At 34.7% G+C, this 22,554-nt stretch overlaps 1 pseudogene; it reads left to right on the top strand.

Moving 5' to 3' along the window:
- The first annotated feature begins 20,789 nt into the window (after window positions 1-20,789).
- On the top strand, window positions 20,790-22,468 carry LOC149173007 (AP2/ERF and B3 domain-containing transcription factor ARF14 pseudogene; annotated as a pseudogene).
- The last annotated feature ends 86 nt before the right edge of the window (window positions 22,469-22,554 follow it).

Here is a 22,554-nt window from a genome sequence, read left to right on the forward strand (position 1 = left end):
GCTACCAATAAAGTTTCGCAGAGAAATAAGGGAGTGTCACAGATGAGCAAGGTTCTGATTGACGACGCAGAACTGTCACAGAGGGATCATTTATTTTGGAGGATGCAGAACTGTAAAATCCAGGTATTTGTGTATAGTAATTCTTTTTGAAAGCAAATATTTTCCATAATTTTTTTTTGGGTTCAGAAAACCAGTGAAATTTTTCCAGAAAGTTGTTTTAGGGTTTCATTAAATTGAAGGAAAGCAAAACAATAACAGTTTTTTTTGGGAAAGGAACAAAATTCTAGATTTTTTTTAAGTAACAGAAATTGGAGTAGGGTTTTGTTCATAAATTAAAAAAGGGAAACCCAAGAAACCAGAAAATTGAAACCCTAGTTGGAAGAAGGGAAATCAAAATATTAAAAAAAAACTAGTTGAAAGAAGGAAACCATAGGAGGAAGAATTTGTAGAAAGAAATGACAAAAATGATGAATGCAAAGTTCGAGGTGGAGAAGTTCACCGGCAAGAACAACTTTTCTTTATGGAAACTGAAAGTTAGGTATTTGCTTGTGCAACAAGGGTTGCACAAAGCCTTAGACGGGGTGAAGAAAAAACATGCTATCATGATAGATTCAGACTGGGAGGACTTAGATTCCCAAGGTCTCATTACCATTAGGTTATGCATGGTAGATGAAGTTCTCTTCAACACTGTTGAAGAGAGTACAGCTGCAGGTTTATGGGAAAAACTGGAAAATTTGTATATGACAAAATCATTAACAAATAGAATTTATTTGAAAAGACAATTGTACAGTCTTCAGATGAAGGAGGGTACAAAAGTTTCAGAACATTTAAATGTTTTTAATACACTTATTTGCCAATTATCAGATATGGAAGTTAAAATTCAAGAAGAAGACAAAGCTATAACCTTGTTGTGTTCTTTGCCTGAGTCATGGGACCACTTCGTAACTTGAATCAATTTGAGCACTACTGATTCTTTGAAATTTGAATCAGTTGTGGGAGCTCTCTTATCTGAAGAAGTACAGAGGAAATTCAATACTGAAACATCTGCACCAAAAGCCATGATAGCTAGAGGACGATCAAAGTAAAGAGGAGAAAAAGCAAGGGGATCTTCACATCAAAATCAAAGGGCAAGAAGTGTAAGGTGAAATGTTGGTACTGCAATAAAATTAGACACCTCAAAAAAGACTGTTGGAAACAGAAAGAGTCTGATAACCCAAAGAAGGAAGAAAATCAAGTTGATAAAGGTATGATAGATGAAGTTTTATCTACTGAAGAATTATGTATGGTAGATGAAACTTTACCTATGTAATGTCTCTCAGAATTTTGAAAATTGGTTGTTAGACTCTGGTGCTCCTCATCACATGAGTCCACACAGAAATTGGTTTACTTCATATGAAGTTGTAAATGGTATTTCTATGTTTATGGGTAATAATGTATCATGTCTGACTGTTGGGACGGGAAATATCAGGATTAAAATGTATGATAACACAATTAGAACATTAAATAATATTAGACATGTACCTGAATTGAAGAAAAAATTGATTTCTTTGGGAGTGTTGGACTTGGATGGTTATAAGTTTACAGGTTAGAATGGAGTGTTGAAAGTATCAAAAGGCGCCCTAGTTGTTATGAAGGAAAAAAAGGTAGGAAATATTTACAGACTCAAAATAAGTACTCAGGTCAGTGAGGCATCGATTGTGTCAGAGAATGAAGAAGAAGGTACTTGCCTATGGTATCAGCGATTGGGTCACATGAGTGAGAAAGGTCTTCACGTACTGATGAACCACAAATTTCTTCCTGATTTGAAATCCTTGAAGTTGGATTTCTGTAAACATTGTGTGTATGAAAAACAATGTAAATAGAGGTTTAAAACTGGAAATCATAATAGTAAAGAAATTTTGGACTATATTCATTCTGATCTATTGGGACCATCTCCTGTTGTATCATATGGAGGTGCTTTATATTTCTTAACGTTTATTGATGATTTCTCCTGGAAAGTTTGGGTCTTTATGTTGAAAAATAAAGCCGATGTATTTAATGTTTTTAAACAATTTAAAGCAATGGTGGAAACAAGAACAGAAAAATTAATTAAATGTTTGAGAACTGACAATGGTGGTGAATTTACTTCTCTAGAATTTGAAGAATATTGTAAGGATGAGGGAATTGTTAGACATAAAATTGTTGTTTATACTCCTCAGCAAAATGGCGTTACTGAACGTATGAATCAAAATATTATGGAAAGAGCCAGAAGCATGATCAACAATGCTAACCTGCAAAAGGAGTTGTGGGCAGAAACAATATCCATTGCTTGTTATTTAGTTAACAATTCACCTTCAGTTGTAATTAATTGTAAAATTCCTAAAGAAGTTTGGTGAGGTCAATCTTGTGATTATTCACATTTAAGAATATTTGGTTGTGATGCCTATGATCTTATCCCTAAAAATCAACATTCAAAATTAGATCCAAAATTGAAATGATATGTCTTTGTTGGGTATGACTATGCGGTAAAAGGATACAGGTTGTGGGATCCTACTTCACAGAAGATAGTCATTAGTAGAGATGTAACATTTGATGAATCTTCTCTTTTAAAATCAGATGTTGGAAAAATTGAACAAGAACAGGTATCACCAAGTCAGCAAATTTAGTTGGAGGCTAGACCTTTTTCAGATATTCGAAAGGAAGGAGAAACTTCTGAAGGAAAACGTGAAGAAGATGCAAAGGAATCTGTTGAAGTTTCAGAACCAGTCCAACAGCCAATCACTCTAAGAAGGTCTACAAGGGAAAGAAAAACACCCAAAAGGTATGAAGATTCCACTTCATCTTTTGCATTGATTATTGAAGATGGGGAACCTTCTTGTTATTAGGAAGCAGTGGATGATGCGGATAGCGACAAATGGAAAAAGGCTATGGAAGAAGAAATGGATTCCTTAGCCAAGAACAATACGTGAGATCTTGTATAACTTCCGGAAGGGAGAAGTGTTGTTGGATGCAAATGGGTCTTCAAATTGAAACGAAAATTTGATGGAATTATCAAAAGGTATAAGGCGAGGTTGGTATCAAAGGGTATTTCAGGTTGAAGGTATTGACTTTCATGAGAGTTTTTCACCAGTCCTAAAACTTGTTTCTATTCATACTGTGTTGGCACTAACTGCATTACTTGACCTTGAGTTAAAACAGTTAGATGTTAAAATAACTTTTCTACATGGTGATTTGGATGAAGAGATATATATGGAACATCCATAAGTTTTTGTACAAGGTCATAGCAGAAGATTAGTTTTCAATCTCAAGAAATCATTGTATGACCTGATGCAGTGTTCCAGGCAATGGTACAAGAAGTTTGCCTCGTTCATGGTGAGCCAAAAATTTATAAGAGGTCAGTATGATCATTGTGTATACTTGAATAGTTTCAGTAGCATATTCATTATCTTAGTTTTGTATGTTGATGATATGATTATTGCAAGCAAAAGCATGGAAGAGATTAACAGGTTAAAGGCTCAGCTCTCTAGGACATTTGATATGAAGGATCTTGGAGCAATAAAACATATCTTGGGCATGGAGATATACAAAGACAGGGAAAATGGTAAGATTTGGTTATCACAAAAGAAGTATGTGGAGAGAGTACTTGAAAATTTCGGTATGAACAATGTGAAACATGTTAATGTTCAATTAGCTTCCCATTTTAAGATTTCTTCGGTTTTGAGTCCTCGAAGTAATGAAGAAAAGAAGTATATGTCTCGTGTACCACATGAAAATATTGTAGGAAACTTAATGTATGTGATGGTATCTACAAGACCTCGAATTTCACATGCAATTGGAGGTGTCAGCAGGTTCATGGAAAATCCAGGTGAAGAACAATGGCAAGCAGTGAAATGGGTGCTTCGGTATTACCATTGCATCATCTTTAATGGTAGTGAAGGATCAATGTGAGGATATGTGGATGTTGATTATGCAGTTGATTTGGACAAAAGGAGATCTAATACATGTTATTTCTTTACTCTTGCAGGTGGAGCAATTAGCTCGAGGTCAAAGCTTCAAGAAACAGTTGCGTTGTCCACTACCGAAGAAGAATATATAACTGCTTCAGATGCCAGTAAAGAAGCAATCTGGTTAAAGGGTCTACTTGATGAGATTGGAAGGACGCAGGAGAAATTGAATGTATTATGTGACAGTTAGAGTGCTATTCATTTGGCTACAAATCCATCTTATCACAGCAAGACGAAGCACATTGATGTAAGGTATCATTTTCTAATACATGTGATCGATGGCGGAAAAGCAACTCTCAAGAAGGTCCATACGCGGGAGAATTGTGCAGACATATTCACGAAGACAGTTACAATAGAGAAGTTGCGATGGTGTTTGGCTTCTCTTGGCTTGTAGAAGTTATGATGAATGGGAATGGGAAAGGGATTAGGAAAATTGTTTTCAAGGTGGAGTTTGTTGAAATGTGACAACAAATAATGCAATTATGGGTAAAATATTTATTAATTACTGCTAGTTAGTTTTGTAACGAGATTCATAACGAATAAAAGTTATGTAACGGAGGATAGGCCCATATGAAATTGGTGAATGCCCGAGAGGCTGTATCATGGAGAATCATTCTTGATTAATAAATATTTCCAATCCCTTGCCTTGTGGAGGTTTTCTTGACACACTGTTAAGGTTTTACCATGTAAAACTGTTTGTGTTTACTTATCTGCGTATTTCAGTTTCCCATTTAGTTTCTTTACATTTATTTCTTGTCTTAATTAATTCTTAAGACCATCATAAAAAGACTCAGATCTGTGCCATGATGCATAGGGTGGCCAAGCTTCCCTTCAAATGTCTGGCATTTGATAGAGACACTAGGCCGAACATGTTGGAGGTCACCGAAGAACTAGAATTTATCAAAGACACAATACAAACCCAAAACCCCAGCATCCACAACAACGTTATTTTATCTGATGACGATTAGGAAAACATATCAAAGCATTAGTTGACTGACAGCACCAAAGAAACCAATAAGGAAAATCTCTTCTGGCAACAGAAGGATTACGATTCAGCTACCCGTAATCACCGACATAAAGACCCCTGCGATTCTCCAGAATACAGAGACCACTTCACAAGTGTCTGCACAAGATCTCTGGCTCAACAGCCAAAGCTCTCTATCCACTAATTGTCTATTGTAGAATGGTATCGAATGACCCTATATTTTCACATTAAATGACATACAAATTTGGGAGCCAATATGTGTGTGGAGTGGGGGAGGCAGAGCTTATTTACCATGCTATAAGATATTAAATGCGGTTGGGTTGTATATGCACATCGTTAAATTAAGCCCCACCCCCTCACCTCCACATAAGGGTTCCTCCACACACAGGCACCACCCCCTCGTTTCTTCCTCCACAAAATGAAGCTTATATCGCAATAGTCCCAAAGACCACCAATGCACAGGTGACTATCCCCACTATTTTCCTCTGTAAACAATTTATAGATAGAGACATAGTAAGTGAAGTTCCTCTAGATTGCCTTAGTTTTACCCAAGTAACTCTTCAGTTAATTTTTGCATTACAGGAAAAATGTTGAAATCCAATTCGCCGTCTTATTTTGGAGTTAATTATTGCTCCAATAATGTTGTTGACGTGGATAGGATAAGCCACTGACGACTCCATGAGTGTGTTGTATTATGTTGGTTTCATTTTTTGGAGTCAACATTGGAATGGGAGTGTTGCTAAATAGGATAAGTACATTGTACTTGTATTGTGGGTCTCACTTATCCTCCTCACCTAGAAACACAACTTGTTCTATAACGATGCTCTATCCATACATTCCTATCACAAGTAGTGGAAGTTATTATTTAAGATAATTCGATGGAATTTTGTATATATATAATTGTAGGTAATAAAATTTAAAATAATTATTTTTATATCTAAATTTCTACCAAATTCAATGCCTTCACCTCTCGAGAAAACCATTTTAAATAGGTTCAAGTGGACATATATCTTACATTATCACATCGAGCTTCATGATGTTTATGCAAATTTAGAAAGAGAGAGAGGTTCTAGAGAAATTTAGGGAACCATTTGCTACTTTTATATCCATATAAAAGGAAAAAGAAATAGAGGCATAGATATAAGATCTGATAAAATGTGAAATGGGTATAAAAGGGTTTAATTTAGCTACATAATTGAATTGTGAGTCAAACCGCACGTTAAGTGGTGCACGCACTTCATTAAGCCCTTCAAAAATCTTTCTATTCTTGTCTTTTTGTACGTAAATTTGGTTCATTTAGTGATTATTCGTTATGATTCAGTTCGTTGTTGTTCAAACTAAAACCTTGATTTCTATTAAATTTGATTTGGTTTGTCGTCATTGAATTTTGAAACCTTGAATTTTAGGTGTCAAATTATTTGTGTAGCAGGTTTCCCCCGGCCTTAACAATATATGCAGCCTGTGCATATGAAGCCTCTTTGAATACAAACATGGAATTTTAGCCCTTTTCTCCTTATGTGCTGCGCTGGCTCTTTTAGATTTGCGTTGTTTATTTACGAAGCAAATTTGCCTTGTGGCAAAAAATCACTGGAATGTGATCATTTATTTCTTAAATACTCTGATAATATGAGTGTTTGAATTTTGTTTTTTAATGGTAAAAATAAATTTAGCGTTCAAAAACCACAAATAATATGAGTGTTTGAATTTTGTTTTTTAATGGTAGAAATAAATTTAGCGTTCAAAAACCACAAAATATCTAAAATTTTAAAGCATAACAATTGTAACTCCAATTTCCTAAAATTTCTGCCGGATTTTATCAAAATCTTTACCAAAATTTATATTTTTTCAAACACATTTAAACAAGTATTTTACACTAATAATCCACTCATGCACGCCAACGATTTGACAACTCTTTTAAAGCCAATGTCAATGCTCATTTTTCTTATACTGTTTTGGTTGGGTTGGGTGATCCGATTTTTTATAATGACTATTTCATTATCTTTTGTAATTTCTAATTTCTAAATTATAATATTTTAATTTTAGTTTATAAAAATAATATAATATTAATTTTCTTATTAGTAAGTTAAAATATATATATATATATAGATATATATTTTCTACATTGAGATATTCTCATATAAATATTTTTTTGAGATTTTAAATTTTTATATTTATTATTAAATTTTTTTTATTAATTATTAAATCAATTTTTTTTGTATTTAGGTTTATGTGATCCATAATAAATTAAGCTAAGTTTTTCAATAGAAATCACATAAAAAAATTTAGCCAACAAATTTCGAACCAACAAGTGTGGTTCATCATCAAGACTAAATGAAGAGGTAGACCATGGCAAAGGCTTAAATAGAGAGACCAAAATTTGAAATAATGACCATATTTGAACAATAATATTTAAATTATGATATTAATTTATTAATATATAAAAAACAAATATTATTAAGTAACAACTATTTTAAATAATATTTAAATTATGATATTAGTTTATTAATTTATTAAAAACAAATATTAATAAGTAACAACTATATTAAATGGCTAGTTTTTGAAAAATAATATTTAAGTTAATTTATTAAAATAAAATATTAAAAAAAAATTCAAGAAAAAAAAATCAAAATCAAACTCCAAACAAAACAAGAAGAGAAGTCAAAATTAAAAATAAATAATGAAAAAAAAAACACCAGTAAAAAAAAATATATAAATAAATAAATAAAAATAAAAATAATATATATATAGAAAGAAAAATAAGCAATAAACAAAACAAGGTCAACAATAAAATATGGGGTTGAAGCCCATAAAACAAATAACAAAAATACTAAAAGAAGATAAGAATGAATAGGATGATAAAATACTTAAGAAAACATAAAGGGTCAAGAAAATAAACTGTAATGAAGAATAAATCAACAACAAATACTATAAAAAGGACATCAATACTTACATAGATAAACAAACAAACAAAATAAATCCCAAAATTAAACCTAAAAAACTAGGACATGACGGGGACCCAACTTCTACTAATATTCCAACCATCATCTCTATTCAAATTATTGGGTCTTTTTTCAATTATGATATACTTGATGAAAAAAAGAGTCATCGTCAATCCTTGAGAGGAAGACGTCAAGGAAAGGCTCCATAGTGAAACAGGTCGTTGGGCAGTTCCTAAAATGCCATGGATGGAAAGGATCTGCCATATATGTGAGAATAAGAACATCGAGGATGAAAACCACTTCCTCTTAGAGCACCCCGCATACAACCACATTAGATCTCAGTTTCACAATCTTTGTTACAATATTGACCTTCCTAGCCTTTTACAATGTCAAAATTATAGTGAGCTCGAGAGGCTTCTCTCCAAGCTTTTTGAGCATAGGAATAAAATCTTAAATCAAAATAGACAATTTGTTACTTTAGGTCCGATAGACCAATGTTTGGTCTCAGCGAACGTTAACCATCATCATCAACATCATTACTTTCAAATTCCATGGTGAACTTTATGGAACTAGAATGATTGTTAAGATGGAGGAAAAACAATTCCAACTCTTGTTTACCATGGGACCAGATGACACAAGTGTTATCCACAAACCTCTTCCACATCTTAAGCAAAAGACGAGAAGAAGTTAAGGCCTTTGATTCAAAATCTTCCATGAATAAATTAGCTACCACAGGGGAGAGGCCCTAGAAATTGAAAAAAGACCCAATAATTTGAATAGGGACGATGGTTGGAATGTTAAGAGAAGTGGGGTCCCTGTCATGTTCTCCTAGTTTTTTAGGTCTCTTTTCAGCATTTATTTTGTTTATTTGTATACCTATGTAGGTATTGATGTCATTTTTATAGTATTTGTTGTTGATTTATTCTTCATTAGAGTTTATTTTCTTGACCCTTTTATGTTTTGTTCAGTATTTTATCATCATATTCGTTCTTAACTCCTTTTAGTATTTTTGTTATTTGTTTAATAGGCCTCAACCCCATATTTTATTGTTGACCTTGTTTTATTTATCGTTTATTTTTCTTTGAATATATATATATATATATATATATATATATATATATATATATATATATTTTTCTTTTCACTTGTGTATATTTGTATTTGTATTTTATTTATTTTCCATTAATTATTTTTAATTTAGTTTATTTTATTTCCATTAATTATTTTTATTTATTAAATGATCTGTTCTCGATTAGGGTTCTTACTACTTTTTATAATTTTTTTACTTTTCTCCTTGTTTGGAGTTTGACTTTGATTTTTTTCTTGATATATATATTTTTTAATATTTGGTTTTAATAAATTAATTTAAATATTATTTTTCAAAAACTAGTTGTTTAATATAACATTTACTTATTAATATTTGTTTTTAATAAATTAATAAAATAATATCATAATTTAATTATTTTTTTTCAAAAATTAGCATTTTAAAATAGTCGTTACTTAATAATATTTGTTTTTAATATATTAATAAATTAATATCATAATTTAAATATTATTGTTCAAATATAATCGTTACCTGGAATTTTGGTCTCTACATTGCTCTCTATTTAAGCCTTTGTCATGGTCTGCCTCTTTATTTGGTCCTGATGATGAACCGCACTTGTTGGTTCAAAATGGGTTAGCCAAAAATTTCTCTTATGTGATTTCTACCAAAAGAATTTGCTTAATAAATTAGTTTTTTTAATTAATATTTATTATTATTATAATATTTGTGATATGTGAAATTAGTTTAAAACGTAAGAAATCACTAATGTTTAATAGGGCTAAAACTAACCTTTTTTTTGAAAAAAAAAAATTAATTTTAAAAAAAATATATATATTTTAAACATCTATTTCAATCACCATAAATATTTCATGTTATAAATATCGTTTCCACCCATCATAAATGTTTCATATAATTTAACTTAAACTAACTAAATATATTTGTTTTAAATGTAAATTAAATATTTTTAAAATCTGTAAATTAAATAAAAATATGTAAAAACATTTTTTATAGAAGAATTGTTATATATATTTTGAGTAGGCCTAATGGTTAAGTGCATGTGTTTCCCTGCTAAAAGGTCATAGGTTCAAAACCAGAGGGGTAAAGTATGTATTCCTTTGTATACTTTGTTGGAGTTTGTCTTTTCGAATGCTTCATTTCGCTATGAGCTAAGTAGACATTGTTGGAGTATGGTGAGTTGTAAGCTCACATAGAGACTTGTATTTACCCATTTGTCGGCATGTGAGTAATAAAATACTCTAACATGGTATCAGAGCAAGCAATGCTTGCCTTGTTGAAATTTTTTATTTTAGTTTTTTAATTATCTAATGGGATTTCAGTTTTGGTGCCTTCTCCTAATTTTTTATTACAAATCTGTCTAAGTGATAATGGTTTTGATCTAATAAGGATTCTCATTGTGGTGATGAGTTTGTGGTTTTCAGAGAGAAAGATCGAGGTTGTTATTTCAGATCGCACTGAGAATCCTGGACGAGCCTCTACAACCCATATTGCAAGCAGCTGGTTACTATGATGGCAGTGTATTTTTTTGGTGGTGTTGAGATCATGCAACTGTCTACTTTTTTTACGACATTTGATTAATGAATTTGCATATCAGATCAGATCATAACTGTGACTGATTTCCTCCATCTTAGCGACATGGTTATTCTGATTATGCCAGATCGAGAGATTGTGTGAGATTGTGCCAATATCTCCTACTAAGCGTAATATCCATATAGAGCCCCTTTCAGATTTGTTAGATCGACCAGCTTATGGTCAATCGACTCTAGTATCTCGAAGAAACCCGCCTTCGTCTTTGATGGTCACAATGTCATCGATACTGAGAAGTTGTTGGGTCGAGGCTGAGGCTTAGGATGGAAGATGTTGTAGGGGGCGAAAAAGAAATTTTATTTTCTTTGAATGTGCGTTAGTTGAATTCAACACTATCAACGATGTCTTTACTATTGATGGATTCCGTGTAGAGACTTGGGTCGGAGGTGAGGAGCCCTTTGTTCATCTGCAGATTCACGTAGTATTTCTTGTTGAAATCGTTCAGAGTCTGGAGATCCAAGCTTGTGAAGTTCATGTTGTTATTAACAGTGCAGAATATTGAGTAAAGATTGCTATCCAAACTATTAGCTAGATTTGGATCTATAATTTCTTTTCACATGCTCTTATTATATAATCCGTTGTCGGATTAAATAGGGCACCTAACGCATCTGGCCCTTATTTGGACGCCTATTTCTGCTGGTTTTCTCAGCAGTGGAAGCTTAGAGAGAACCGGATCTCGAGTTTCAGAGGCCTTAACAGACAGTCTAATCCGAGTTAAGTTGAGTTGCGACATTGGGAATTTCTGCTAATTCCAAAACAAAAATAACTGACTAGAACAATGCTCTGTTTTAACACAGGATCTTAACACAGCGAAACTAAAATTGTTTTGGGAAAACAGAGTTTGACACATGCACAATAAAAACTTTGTATTCATTAATAAAAAACAACAGCTGTTACAAATTCCTTCCTCTCACAGAGGGATTCTCCAAGAACACTTCAGTTCCACACAAAAAAATTACTCTATCTCCTTGCAAACTTTACTCTGTCTCAGCTAAAAATTTTACACTGTTGTGTGTAAAAATTTCTTACATTTACTGCTGTAAAGAAAAATTCCTTACATATGCCCTGCTGCGTTCCTCACATTACATTTCAACTACAAAAGAAACATTCACACTAGCGCTGCTGCGCATTCCCATTACATATGTTCAACAACAAAAAAACATTACATTACATTCGTTGCTGCGAATTTTCTTTCGTTTTCACTCAACGAAGAAGTTTCTTCACGCTGCTGCGTTTTCACTCACATTACATATGCAATGAGCACAAAAACATAACAATACATATGTTTTACTTGTGCCATAAAACCAAAAAACTACATCCGTGGATAAAAAACTAATAAAATCAAAAACTTACCTACATTTACCAACCCATAGTAAATTTCATTAAATGTTTTACTGACAGTCAAAATGAAACTTTTACTCCACGTCAATTTCATGTTGCAGGCCTGTACATTCAATTTTGGTTTCAATCGTTGACCTCCATCAAACGGCTTCAAACCAAGATTTCAATCGAACGGTTGACGGACCATATCGCAAGGGCTTATTTGATGAAGTTTACACTCCGGGAAAAAAACTGTCTTGAAAAACTGCTCATCCACGTGTTGGTCGATGGATGTTATCGTTGCTCCTCCGGAAAATACTACTAACTTGTGAAAAGCGGTGCGATGAGCACTAGCAGTTTTCTGGAGTAAATACGTTCGCTGCAGTTGGAATTAATACTTCAACACTCCCCTTTAATTTCAACTGCTGGGTTATCAGTCATACCAAGACATTTCCTCAAAAATTCAAAGCTTTTCTGTCCCAATGGCTTGGTCAAAATGTCTGCAACCTGCTCCTGAGTTCTGTAGTGTAGTAAAACAATTTCTCCATTGTTTACCAATTCCCTAATGTAATGAAACTTTGTGTCGATGTCTTTTGTTCTCTTATGAAACACAGAATTCTTGGATAATGCAATAGTTGAGCTATTGTCACAAAAAATCACAGTTCCTTTAGCTTGTTCTTGGCATAAACTCCTTAACATCCTTCTCATCCAAATTGCTTGACATGCTGCTGCTGTAGCTACCACATATTCTACCTCTGCTGTAGACAATGCTACAATAGGCTGTTTTTTAGAAGCCCATGAAATGGCTCCTGAACCCATGTGAAAAACATAACCGGATGTGCTTTTCCGATCATCTACACTTCCAGCCCAATCACTATCAGTCTACCCAATTAAATCTGAACATTCTGAAGTAGCATATAAAATTCCAAACCTTTTAGTACCATTAACATACCTCAGAATCCTTTTTGCTGCCTACCAATGTGCTTCTTTTGGCCTCTCCATGAATCTGGAAATTAAACTAACAGCAAACATTATATCCGGCCTAGTTGCAGTCAAATACATGAGGCTATCAACTATGCTCTTGTACAAACTAGGATCAAAATCCTTGCTACTTTCCTCTTTGTTGAGTTTTAATCCCATCACTGTGGGAGTGATTGCTGCTTTGCTCTCTTGCATATTAAATCTTTCCAACACTTCATTAACATATTTTTCTTGTGAGATAAAAATCCCGTTTCCATTTTGTTCTACTTCTATTCCTAAGAAGTATCTCAACAAACCCATGTCAGTCATATCAAATTCTTCTTTCATGACTGTTTTGAAATTTTCAATAAGATAATCTTCATTACCTGTGAAAATAACATCATCAACATATAACACAACAATTAGTGATTTACCATCCTTTTCTTTGATGTAGAGGGTGGGTTCTCCCTCACAGTTCTCAAATCCTTTTTCCAGTAGATAGGAATCTATCCTACTGTACCATGCTCTTGGTGCTTGCTTCAGCCCATAAAGAGCTTTCTTCAATCTGCACACTTTGTGCTCTTGGCCTTTCTTTTCATAGCCTAGAGGTTGTTCAATGTAAACCTCTTCCATTAACACTCCATTTAGGAATGCTAACTTCACGTCCATTTGGTAAACTTTTTACTTGTTTTGTGCTGCTATGGACAGCACTGCTCTCACGGTTTCCATTCTAGCAACTGGTGAAAATTTTTCCTCATAGTCTCTCCCATAGTGCTGCTTATATCCTTTGACAACAAGTCTTGCCTTTTGTCTTTCTATTTTGCCTTCAGCGTTATTCTTAGTCTTGTAGACCCATTTAACTCCAATGACTTCCTTTCCTTTTGATCGTTTAACTAAATCCCATGTCTTGTTTCTTTCTATGGCATTGATCTCCTCATCCATAGCTTTTATCCATTTCTTATCCATAATTGCTTCTTCGAAATGAACAAGGTCATCAACATGACAATATAATGCAAACAAAGAATTCATACCTTAATTTGCTACCTCTTGCTCATAAATATAACAAAAAACATTACATTACATTCGCTGCTGCGAATTTTCTTTCGTTTTCACTCAACGAAGAAGTTTCTTCACGCTGCTGCGTTTTCACTCACATTACATATGCAATGAGCACAAAAACATAACAATACATATGTTTTACTTGTGCCATAAAACCAAAAAACTACACCCATGGATAAAAAACTAATAAAATTAAAAACTTACCTACATTTACCAACCCATAGTAAATTTCATTAAATGTTTTACTGGCGGTCAAAATGAAACTTTTACTCCACGTCAATTTCATGTTGCAGGCCTGTACATTCAATTTTGGTTTCAATCGTTGACCTCCATCGAATTGCTTCAATCTAAGATTTCAATCGAACGGTTGATGGACCATATCGTAAGGGCTTATTTGCTGAAGTTTACGCTCCGGGAAAAAAACTGTTTTGAAAAACTGCTCATCCATGTGTCGGTTGATGGATGTTATCGCTGCTCCTCCGAAAAATACCACTAACTCGTGAAAAGCGGTGCGATGAGCACTGGCGGTTTTCTGGAGTAAATACGGTCGCTGCAGTTGGAATTAATACTTCAACAAACAATGGATGAAATCAAGGCTTCCACATTGCTCCTGATCTTCATTTTTCATCCTCGATGTCATTACATTTGGGCTCGTTGTTGCTGCAGAGTAGAGGAGTAATGCAAGTGAATTGATTCCAACCACGATTTAATTATTGTTATTGTCATGTTGTTGACTTATGCCGAGTGCACCGAATGTTTAAAGGCACTGCATAGAGTTGCTTCTTTTAAAATTTTCTCAGGTGCCCTCAACGTCTATCCTCACTCTCTGTTGCCTATGCGCGATTTTGAGGCTTGTGATGGTTCGTTGTTCTATGTCATTTTAGTATGTGTGGGAGATCCTTCTTTGGCTATAGGCAGCACTGGAATGATGCTTAGCAATTGCCCTCACCGCTGGAATGATGCTTGAACTGTGGCATTCCATATTTGATTTGCCTCCATGATTTTTTTTAGAGTGAAAGGCGTTGAGTGATATTGGTGGAGCTCGTTGGTAAATTAAGATTTTGTGTTTTTTTGGAGTTTGGCCCTATTTTAATTTGCCCATGATTTTTTCATATATTTTGGGAGCCTTTTAATTATAAAAGGAGATTTTGGGCTAACCTTTTATGGGAGTTCCTTTTTGGGTTAAATGTGATTTTTGGAAAAAGTTTTTGGGCATGCATTTTTTTTCAAGGATTTTTTTTAAAAGGTAGCGAGAGCATTTGTAAATTATTCTCACTGAAGAATGGTCATGTTTCCATTTGTTGATGTTTTGTTGGTGGGTGTTTATGAAACACTTGATGACTAGTCACACAAATATAATTGTATTGATCTTATTTTTGTGGTGATGGGAAGCTTCAAGTTATTGTTGTCATCATCAACCTTCTTGTAGTAGTTTTTTTTGTGATCAGTTGAAACATATTTTCCAACTTGGTTTTTTCAAAATGGGTAAAAGGTTACAAGAGCTTCATGAGAAGAACGCAGCATATGAACTTTCTAAAGAGGTTCTTCAATTGCAGTCAGTAGTAGTTGTCTTGCAAGTAGAGAACGCAACTCTTAAGAATAAGTTGCAAACTTCCAAAGCTGAAAAAAATCAACAAGGTTGAACATTTGGAATCAACCATGGGAAAATATCTCTATATGCTTGCAGATGAATTCCAAGAGAAGATGAACCTCCTTGATTATTTGCAAGAGGAAGTTGAGTATTTTTCTGACTCAAATTTGAAAAATCAATTGGAAGAGAAAAACCATTAACATGTTATGGAGATTGATTGCTTAAAAGAAACAATGTTGGAACAACATCAACTTTTTTCACAACAGTTAAGATGAGGTCATTCATAAGCTGCAAGAGTCTAAGCAACAATTTGAAATGGAAGTTAATCGTCTTCATAAATGTTAGATGAGGACATTTGATGTTGAGCTTCCAAGCTCTCTTTCTTCCACACTTGATGATGTTGATTGTCAGATGGTTGATACATATGATCATGAATCATCACATGTTATTGCTGCACCTAGTTTTGAAAAACATACTACTAGTATGGGATCCCGATTGCTGAACAAAATGGGATATATTGAAGGAGGACTTGGGAATAATGGACATGGAATTGTTGATCCTATTAACCCTATAGTGAAAACATCAAGAACAGGTCTTGGATACAATATTGTTGTTGCCTCATCACCTACATCCATTTGTGAGGTGTTTGAAAAAAATGTTTGTCTTAAGTGTGTTGATGACATCGTTGTTAATGTCATTATAGATGAAAATGTTGCAGCACTGAGCTTTAAATCTGCAAAAACAAAGCCTGAGGCATTTCCACATCCTCATCAAAGGAAATCATCTAGGTTCCAACATTATTGGTTAATTTCGATTCCAACATTTAGATTGATTCAAAACATAGGTGAAAGAATGAATTTTGGACCAGTGCCAACCATCAGGATCAATTGTGGATAGATCGATGGATGGTCATGGCATCATTTCAGCCAATGCTTGAAGACTTCATATTTCTAAGTTGCATCAGTTGTTCATTATTGACTGACACTATTCCCTCAATTGTGTTTTGTGGGGGGGGCTTAGATGGTGATAGATGTTGTCATTTCTTTGTTGACAGTTGTCATTTTTTGTTTGATTAGTTTGATGGTGACAGCGTTCAAACCACTTCAGGAGTGTTGTTGCACAACATTTGTGCTGAGTTTTCCATACTTACATGCCTCATTGGTTGTTTATTGGTTGATGGTGTTGCTTCTGTTTGAAGCCTTGTCCTGGTTCTTTACCGATGCCTATTTTTTTAAATATTTTTGGAAGAAGTTGACAGTGTTTGTCACCCTTGTGTCTCTGCAACAATCCTACTTCAGAGATCAACCGACCTCATTGAGGTTTCATGGTTATCATTTTTAGATATTTGGTACTTCAACATTTCGTGCTTCATTGGAGCAGGCCTATGTTTTTTCCATTTAGTAGATCATTATGGTATCTACAGTTTTAGGTCCATAATAATTTGAGCATTTTCATCTCTCTTTTGGGTGGGAGTTTTTTGCTACGGGTTTTTCTATCTTTCTCCGTTTATGAGAGTTTGTACATGGGTACCTTATCAGGCCTTATTGTCGAGACCCATTCTTTGTTTTCTTTTTTCTTTATTTTACTCCCTATGTTGCGCTTAAGGGGGGGTGTTGGAGTTTGTCTTTTCCAATGCTTCATTTCACTATGAGCTAAGTATGGTGAGTTGTAAGCTCACATAGGGACTTGTATTTACCTAGTTGTCGCAGTTATCCTTATCCAACGTTGGGCTTCCTCCATTGCTATATAATGGAGGCCTTCTATGTACATTAACACAAGCATGTGAGTATGTACATTAACCAATTTAGTGTTTGGCTTGGCTGTGACCTTTGATGATGATGATAATAATAATAATAATAATTTGGACCCCAATGATAATGAAGAACATCCATTAAGACTAAAAATTGTCTATGAAATTTTCAAAAGATTACATATTACTTGGAATTCTATGCATTATATATGTATACACACATGAGAAGTATTCCAAGATAACCATAGTTTTTGTAAGTTTAAAGGCGGAGAAAGTTGATAGTGTGACAAATATTTTGAATTGACATATAATTTGAGTATATGATAGACAATTTAAGATAAAATGTTTTTCATTTCACCTCTTTTGTCTCGAAAGGTTTTGGGATTTGACAAATAACCAGTTTCTTTGGTTTTATCACTTCCTTGCGATATCTTTATTACCTTTTCCCTTCTCACTCGTTAGTACACTACAACTTTTCCTTAAACTTTGAGGTAATAATTTCTAATATCATCTTTATTTTGCGAAAAGATTATGATTTATTTTCTATCTAATAATGATCTAATTAAGATGGATCATCCATATGCCATCCTAGCATGAGTTTAAAGTAATTTTAAAAAGCCTCTAATACTTCATTTTATTTAACATCATCTTATACTTAATGATATTTAACTAACATTATATACAACCATTCTAGATCCATTTTAACTCCAGATCCACCATCCTAGCTTGAGTTTAAAGTAATTTTAAAAAGCCTCTAATACTTCATTCTGTTTAACATTATCTTATACTTAATGATCTTTAACTAATATTATATACAACCATCCTACATCCATTTTAACTTCAAATCCACCCAGCCGCCAGAAGGATCAAATCTTTTTTTCTCTAAAAAAATTTGCATCTCAAAAGATTTGATCCCTTTAGACACTTGGTAACTCTAGAGTTTAGATAGATCTAAATTAGTTTAATCATTAATTATAATTATTAATTTTATGTTTTTAATTTAGTTTTTATTTTGAAAATATTAAATATAATATCAGAACATTATGGAAGTGCTGTCAACACAATAATTAAAAATATATATTTTTATTCCATTTTAAACATTAAATTTAATTAATTATTTACTCATTAAATCAAATACTTCAATCGATACTTTACCAAATTCTTCAATCCATACTTTACCAAATTCGGCCGAATCAGACTGAAGAATTCAGAAATTCGGGCGGTTCGATTTGATTCGGTCAATAATACATTAAAATTCAATTCGGTACCAACGGTCATTGAATAATTTGTTAATTTTTTTTGCAACTGTTAATTTTCATGACCATTTATTCTCCAACACGAGCAGATCGAGCTCCAGAGCCTGTTCTGTCCGTGTGCGAGACCTTCCTGGTTGGTATTGTGACGCTAGGAGGGTCTATGTCAGAGGATCTATAATCCTCCATAACGACGAGTCAGATTCATCTGAAAATTGGAAATCCGACGATTTGAAAATTGCGTGTCCGAATGGTCGGTGAAATTTCCCCACACCTGTGTTTAATTGATTAGAGGAAATGAAAAATGTGATAACAACCGTCATTGGGGCCTTCGATTATTCTTTTAAAGTAGGCATTTCAGGATATCCTATTGTCTAAACATACTTTCAACTGGTAACCAATGTATGGCCCTAGACAATAGGGGAGAAGGAAAAAACAAGGAGTTTAGAAAAGAAATCAAGGTAGTAATAAAAAATAAAAATAAAAAAATCGAAAATATAAAGTAAAAATGAATTAGAGTACCTTCGTACTTAAATTTTAAATTTTAATGTGAAAATAAAATATTTATTTTTTTTCGAAATTATTTTATAAATTAAAGTAGTTATTTTTAAAGTATTTTTTTTCTATTTTTTAAAATTTTAATATATATTGTTTATATAGCATTATTGTTTAGGGAAGTATGATGAATAATAGTTAATTATTTATTTGTAATAAAATTTGTTAGAATCTAATTTCTTACTATTGAAAATTTTGTTGGGAAGTAATTTGTATGGTTTTTAGATTTTTTTGGATATATCACTTTTGATCTATTCTTTATTGTTACTTATTAGTAAATATTTCATAATGTATTATTAGAAAACAATCTCATTAAGGATTATTTATTGATTGACCAACAAAAAACTATAATGGTTTGAGACATGTTATTTCTTTTTTGTTTATACAAAAAGAGTTCCCAATTCTATCTCATTCACTTTCCATGAGGATGAATTCTCTCTACTAATCTCAATATTTAATTTTATTTACAACTTTCATAATGTGATTGAAAACAATTTTTGAAGAATATTAGTTTTTGAATAATAAAATTTTTAATTTTGATCTTCTAAAATTTATTGAAAAGTTTTTTTAGTAATAGTAAAATGGATACTTCCAAATTTTTCCCTATATTAAATTTTATGTAGTCAATTTTTTTGATATTAAATCCAAATTCAAACTTGGTAAGTACACTTAAATCTACACATATTTCAAAACTTCGTAAATCGCTACGTCCGTTTTAGTTTCCGATGCAAACAACTTGCATTGCATTTTCTGACCTAAAATATTTAAATCTATATTGTATTGTAGTGGAATGTAATAATCCGATGCAAACCATTTGCATTGCATTTTCTGACATAAAAATATTTATATCTCTATTGTAATGTAGTGGAATATAAACTGATTTTATTATAGCTCTAGAGTTGTCACCTGTCATTCAGAGTGACTTCATAAGTTGGTAAAATTAACTTATCTAAAAATTAATTTAGCCACACGGCTAACTTATTAGCCAACCCGATTATTCAAAAGGCAGTCTGGACATAATAATACAACACTGACTCAGGATTTAGCAGGAACTCCTAGTCACAAAGGCAACGTATTAGCCAACCGGAATATTCAAAAGGCAGTCTGGACATAATAATACAACAGTGACTCGGAATATTCAAAAGGCAGGAACTCCTAGTGCCGTGGGATTCAGTGCGAGGTTTATTATTGACGCGGTGTTTGGTTTACGGTAAGTAAGTTAATAAATGGGTTCTTTTTGGAAGTTACAAATTTGTTGATCTATATCTAGAAAAAGTTGTTTTCGTATTTTTTGAAATCCTGTTTCATTCCATAAAAAAGTCGATTTCTATATGTAGAAAATTATTTGAGACATGAGTACTCCAGCTAAGAGCGATAGGAATGGGCATCCAAAAGTCAAGGGGAGGGTGCGTGCCTGCCTGCCTGGCTGCAAGAGTTCACCCAGTAAACACTACGTACGAACAAATATGAACACATCAAGCGGACCATTTGCTATTTATGGTGGAGCTGCAGAGAGACCATTGCATCAAACATGCTCCTTCCTACTGCTTTCCTCTTTCTATAATTTTCCAGTTTCTTTTACCTATATCTTTACTTGCCCTTCTACTCATCCAGGGCTGCTTCAGTATATAAATCTCTATTGAGTATACGTCGTTCCGATCGACGTATCATCCCTAATTCTTCATTCCTCCTGAATTTTGCGATTGCATCCGAGTTGTAGGGGCGTTTCTCAAGGTCGGAGAATATGTCCGGCAGTGGTGTGGCCGTGCCCGTGCAGGCGGCTCGTTGTAATTTGCTCAAGGTTAGCCAATGTCATATACTCATTGTGTATGTATTTGGCTGGAGCCACATGCTGTAGTTGGGATTGATCGGTGACTGTGTATATGTTTTTAAGTCGACTGTGTTATTGTTAGATTGTTTAACGGGTTTTGAGATCTACTTGCTCTTTTTCTTCCCACAGATCCAAATTTCATCACTTTTGTTTTTGATTGAAATCTAAACATCCTTATTGAGAATTACAAGGGTAAATATTTGTGTATGGATTAAGCTGCCTGTTGTCATAACGTTGAAGTCGGGTATATATTGCAGGTGGGCGGCAATGACAGTTGGGATCTGGGTTTAAGATTGGGCAAATGCGACAGTCACGAGAGCTCCATTAATTCAAGCGAGCCGGAATCTACGTGGACAGCTGTCTCGGTTTGCTCTAATTCTTCTTCATTTGTGGGTCAGACGGAGCTGGAAAGAATGGGGAGCGGAATCAGCGACGTCTCTTCCGAGAAAACCCATATACCATCGGTGCAGGGTGAGAAGAATTACAGCAAGAAGCTGCCGTCGTCACAGTACAAGGGCGTAGTGCTGCAGCCAAACGGGCGGTGGGGCGCGCAGATATATGAGGAGCACAAGCGAGTCTGGCTAGGGACATTCAATCGTGAAGAAGACGCCGCCAGAGCCTACGATAGGGCCACCATAAAGTTTCGAGGCCCCGAAGCCATCACCACTTTCAACTTCGCCCACAGCCACACGGAGGCGGTCTTTTTGCGTGGACACTCCAAGTACGAGATCGTGGACATGCTCAGGAAGCACACCTACGACGAAGAATTGGACCAAAATAAGAGTACTTCCCACATAAATCCTGAGGTTGCCCGCTCGAATCCCTTGGAGCCCCGCGAACACCTGTTCGACAAGACCGTCACGCCCAGCGATGTCGGGAAGTTGAACCGCCTTGTCATCCCGAAGCAGCACGCCGAGAAATATTTACCACTCGACGTGGGGTCTGGCAGGAGCAAGGGTAAAGGTGTCCTGCTAAGTTTCGAGGACGGCACCGACAAAATATGGCGGTTCCGCTATTCTTACTGGAACAGCAGCCAGAGTTACGTGCTTACCAAGGGCTGGAGCCGCTATGTCAAAGAAAAACGCCTCCAAGCGGGCGACATCGTTACCTTCGAGCGGAGCTCCAGTTCGGCTTACCTCTTCATCACCTTTCGCCACCGGCCCTGCAGTTTCCTCCCCCCGGCCGCAGCGCCGCCGGTCCCCAAACGCTGTCCCCTGTCCGTTGACAACTTCGCCGTGGCCGGCCATCCGCAGTGGGTGCAGCTTTTCTACGCGGCGCCGCCGCTCATGAACGCCGTTGCTCAACGTTCGATTCCGGCCCGCGCCACACACGATTCTCTCACCTTGAATGATTCGAAGGCGCTCGAGCCGACTGCGTCAGATGACGGGAATCCATCGTCGCTGGTCTTCGTGAATCTCGACAGGGCTTTTCCGTCCACAGACGGTGATTCTCTTTCTTCTTCTTCGGTCCGGCTATTTGGAGTAAACCTAAGGCGGTCGCAGACAAATCTTTTCCCGGGCAGTGGAATCGAGGAAGACGGCCGTGGAAATACAAAGAAGCGGAAGCCGGCAGCGGCAACATTGCCGGAGTAATTTCACAGCCGGAATATACCGTGTGACGGCAAGGGTTGTATTAATTAAAAATTGTAATATTACAGGAGTGGAATTGTAATTTCACC

The sequence above is a fragment of the Pinus tabuliformis genome, chromosome 4_2 (assembly GCF_031772625.1).
Source record: "Pinus tabuliformis cultivar Carrire ecotype Pingquan chromosome 4_2, CPIR1, whole genome shotgun sequence".
NCBI lineage: Eukaryota > Viridiplantae > Streptophyta > Pinopsida > Pinales > Pinaceae > Pinus > Pinus tabuliformis.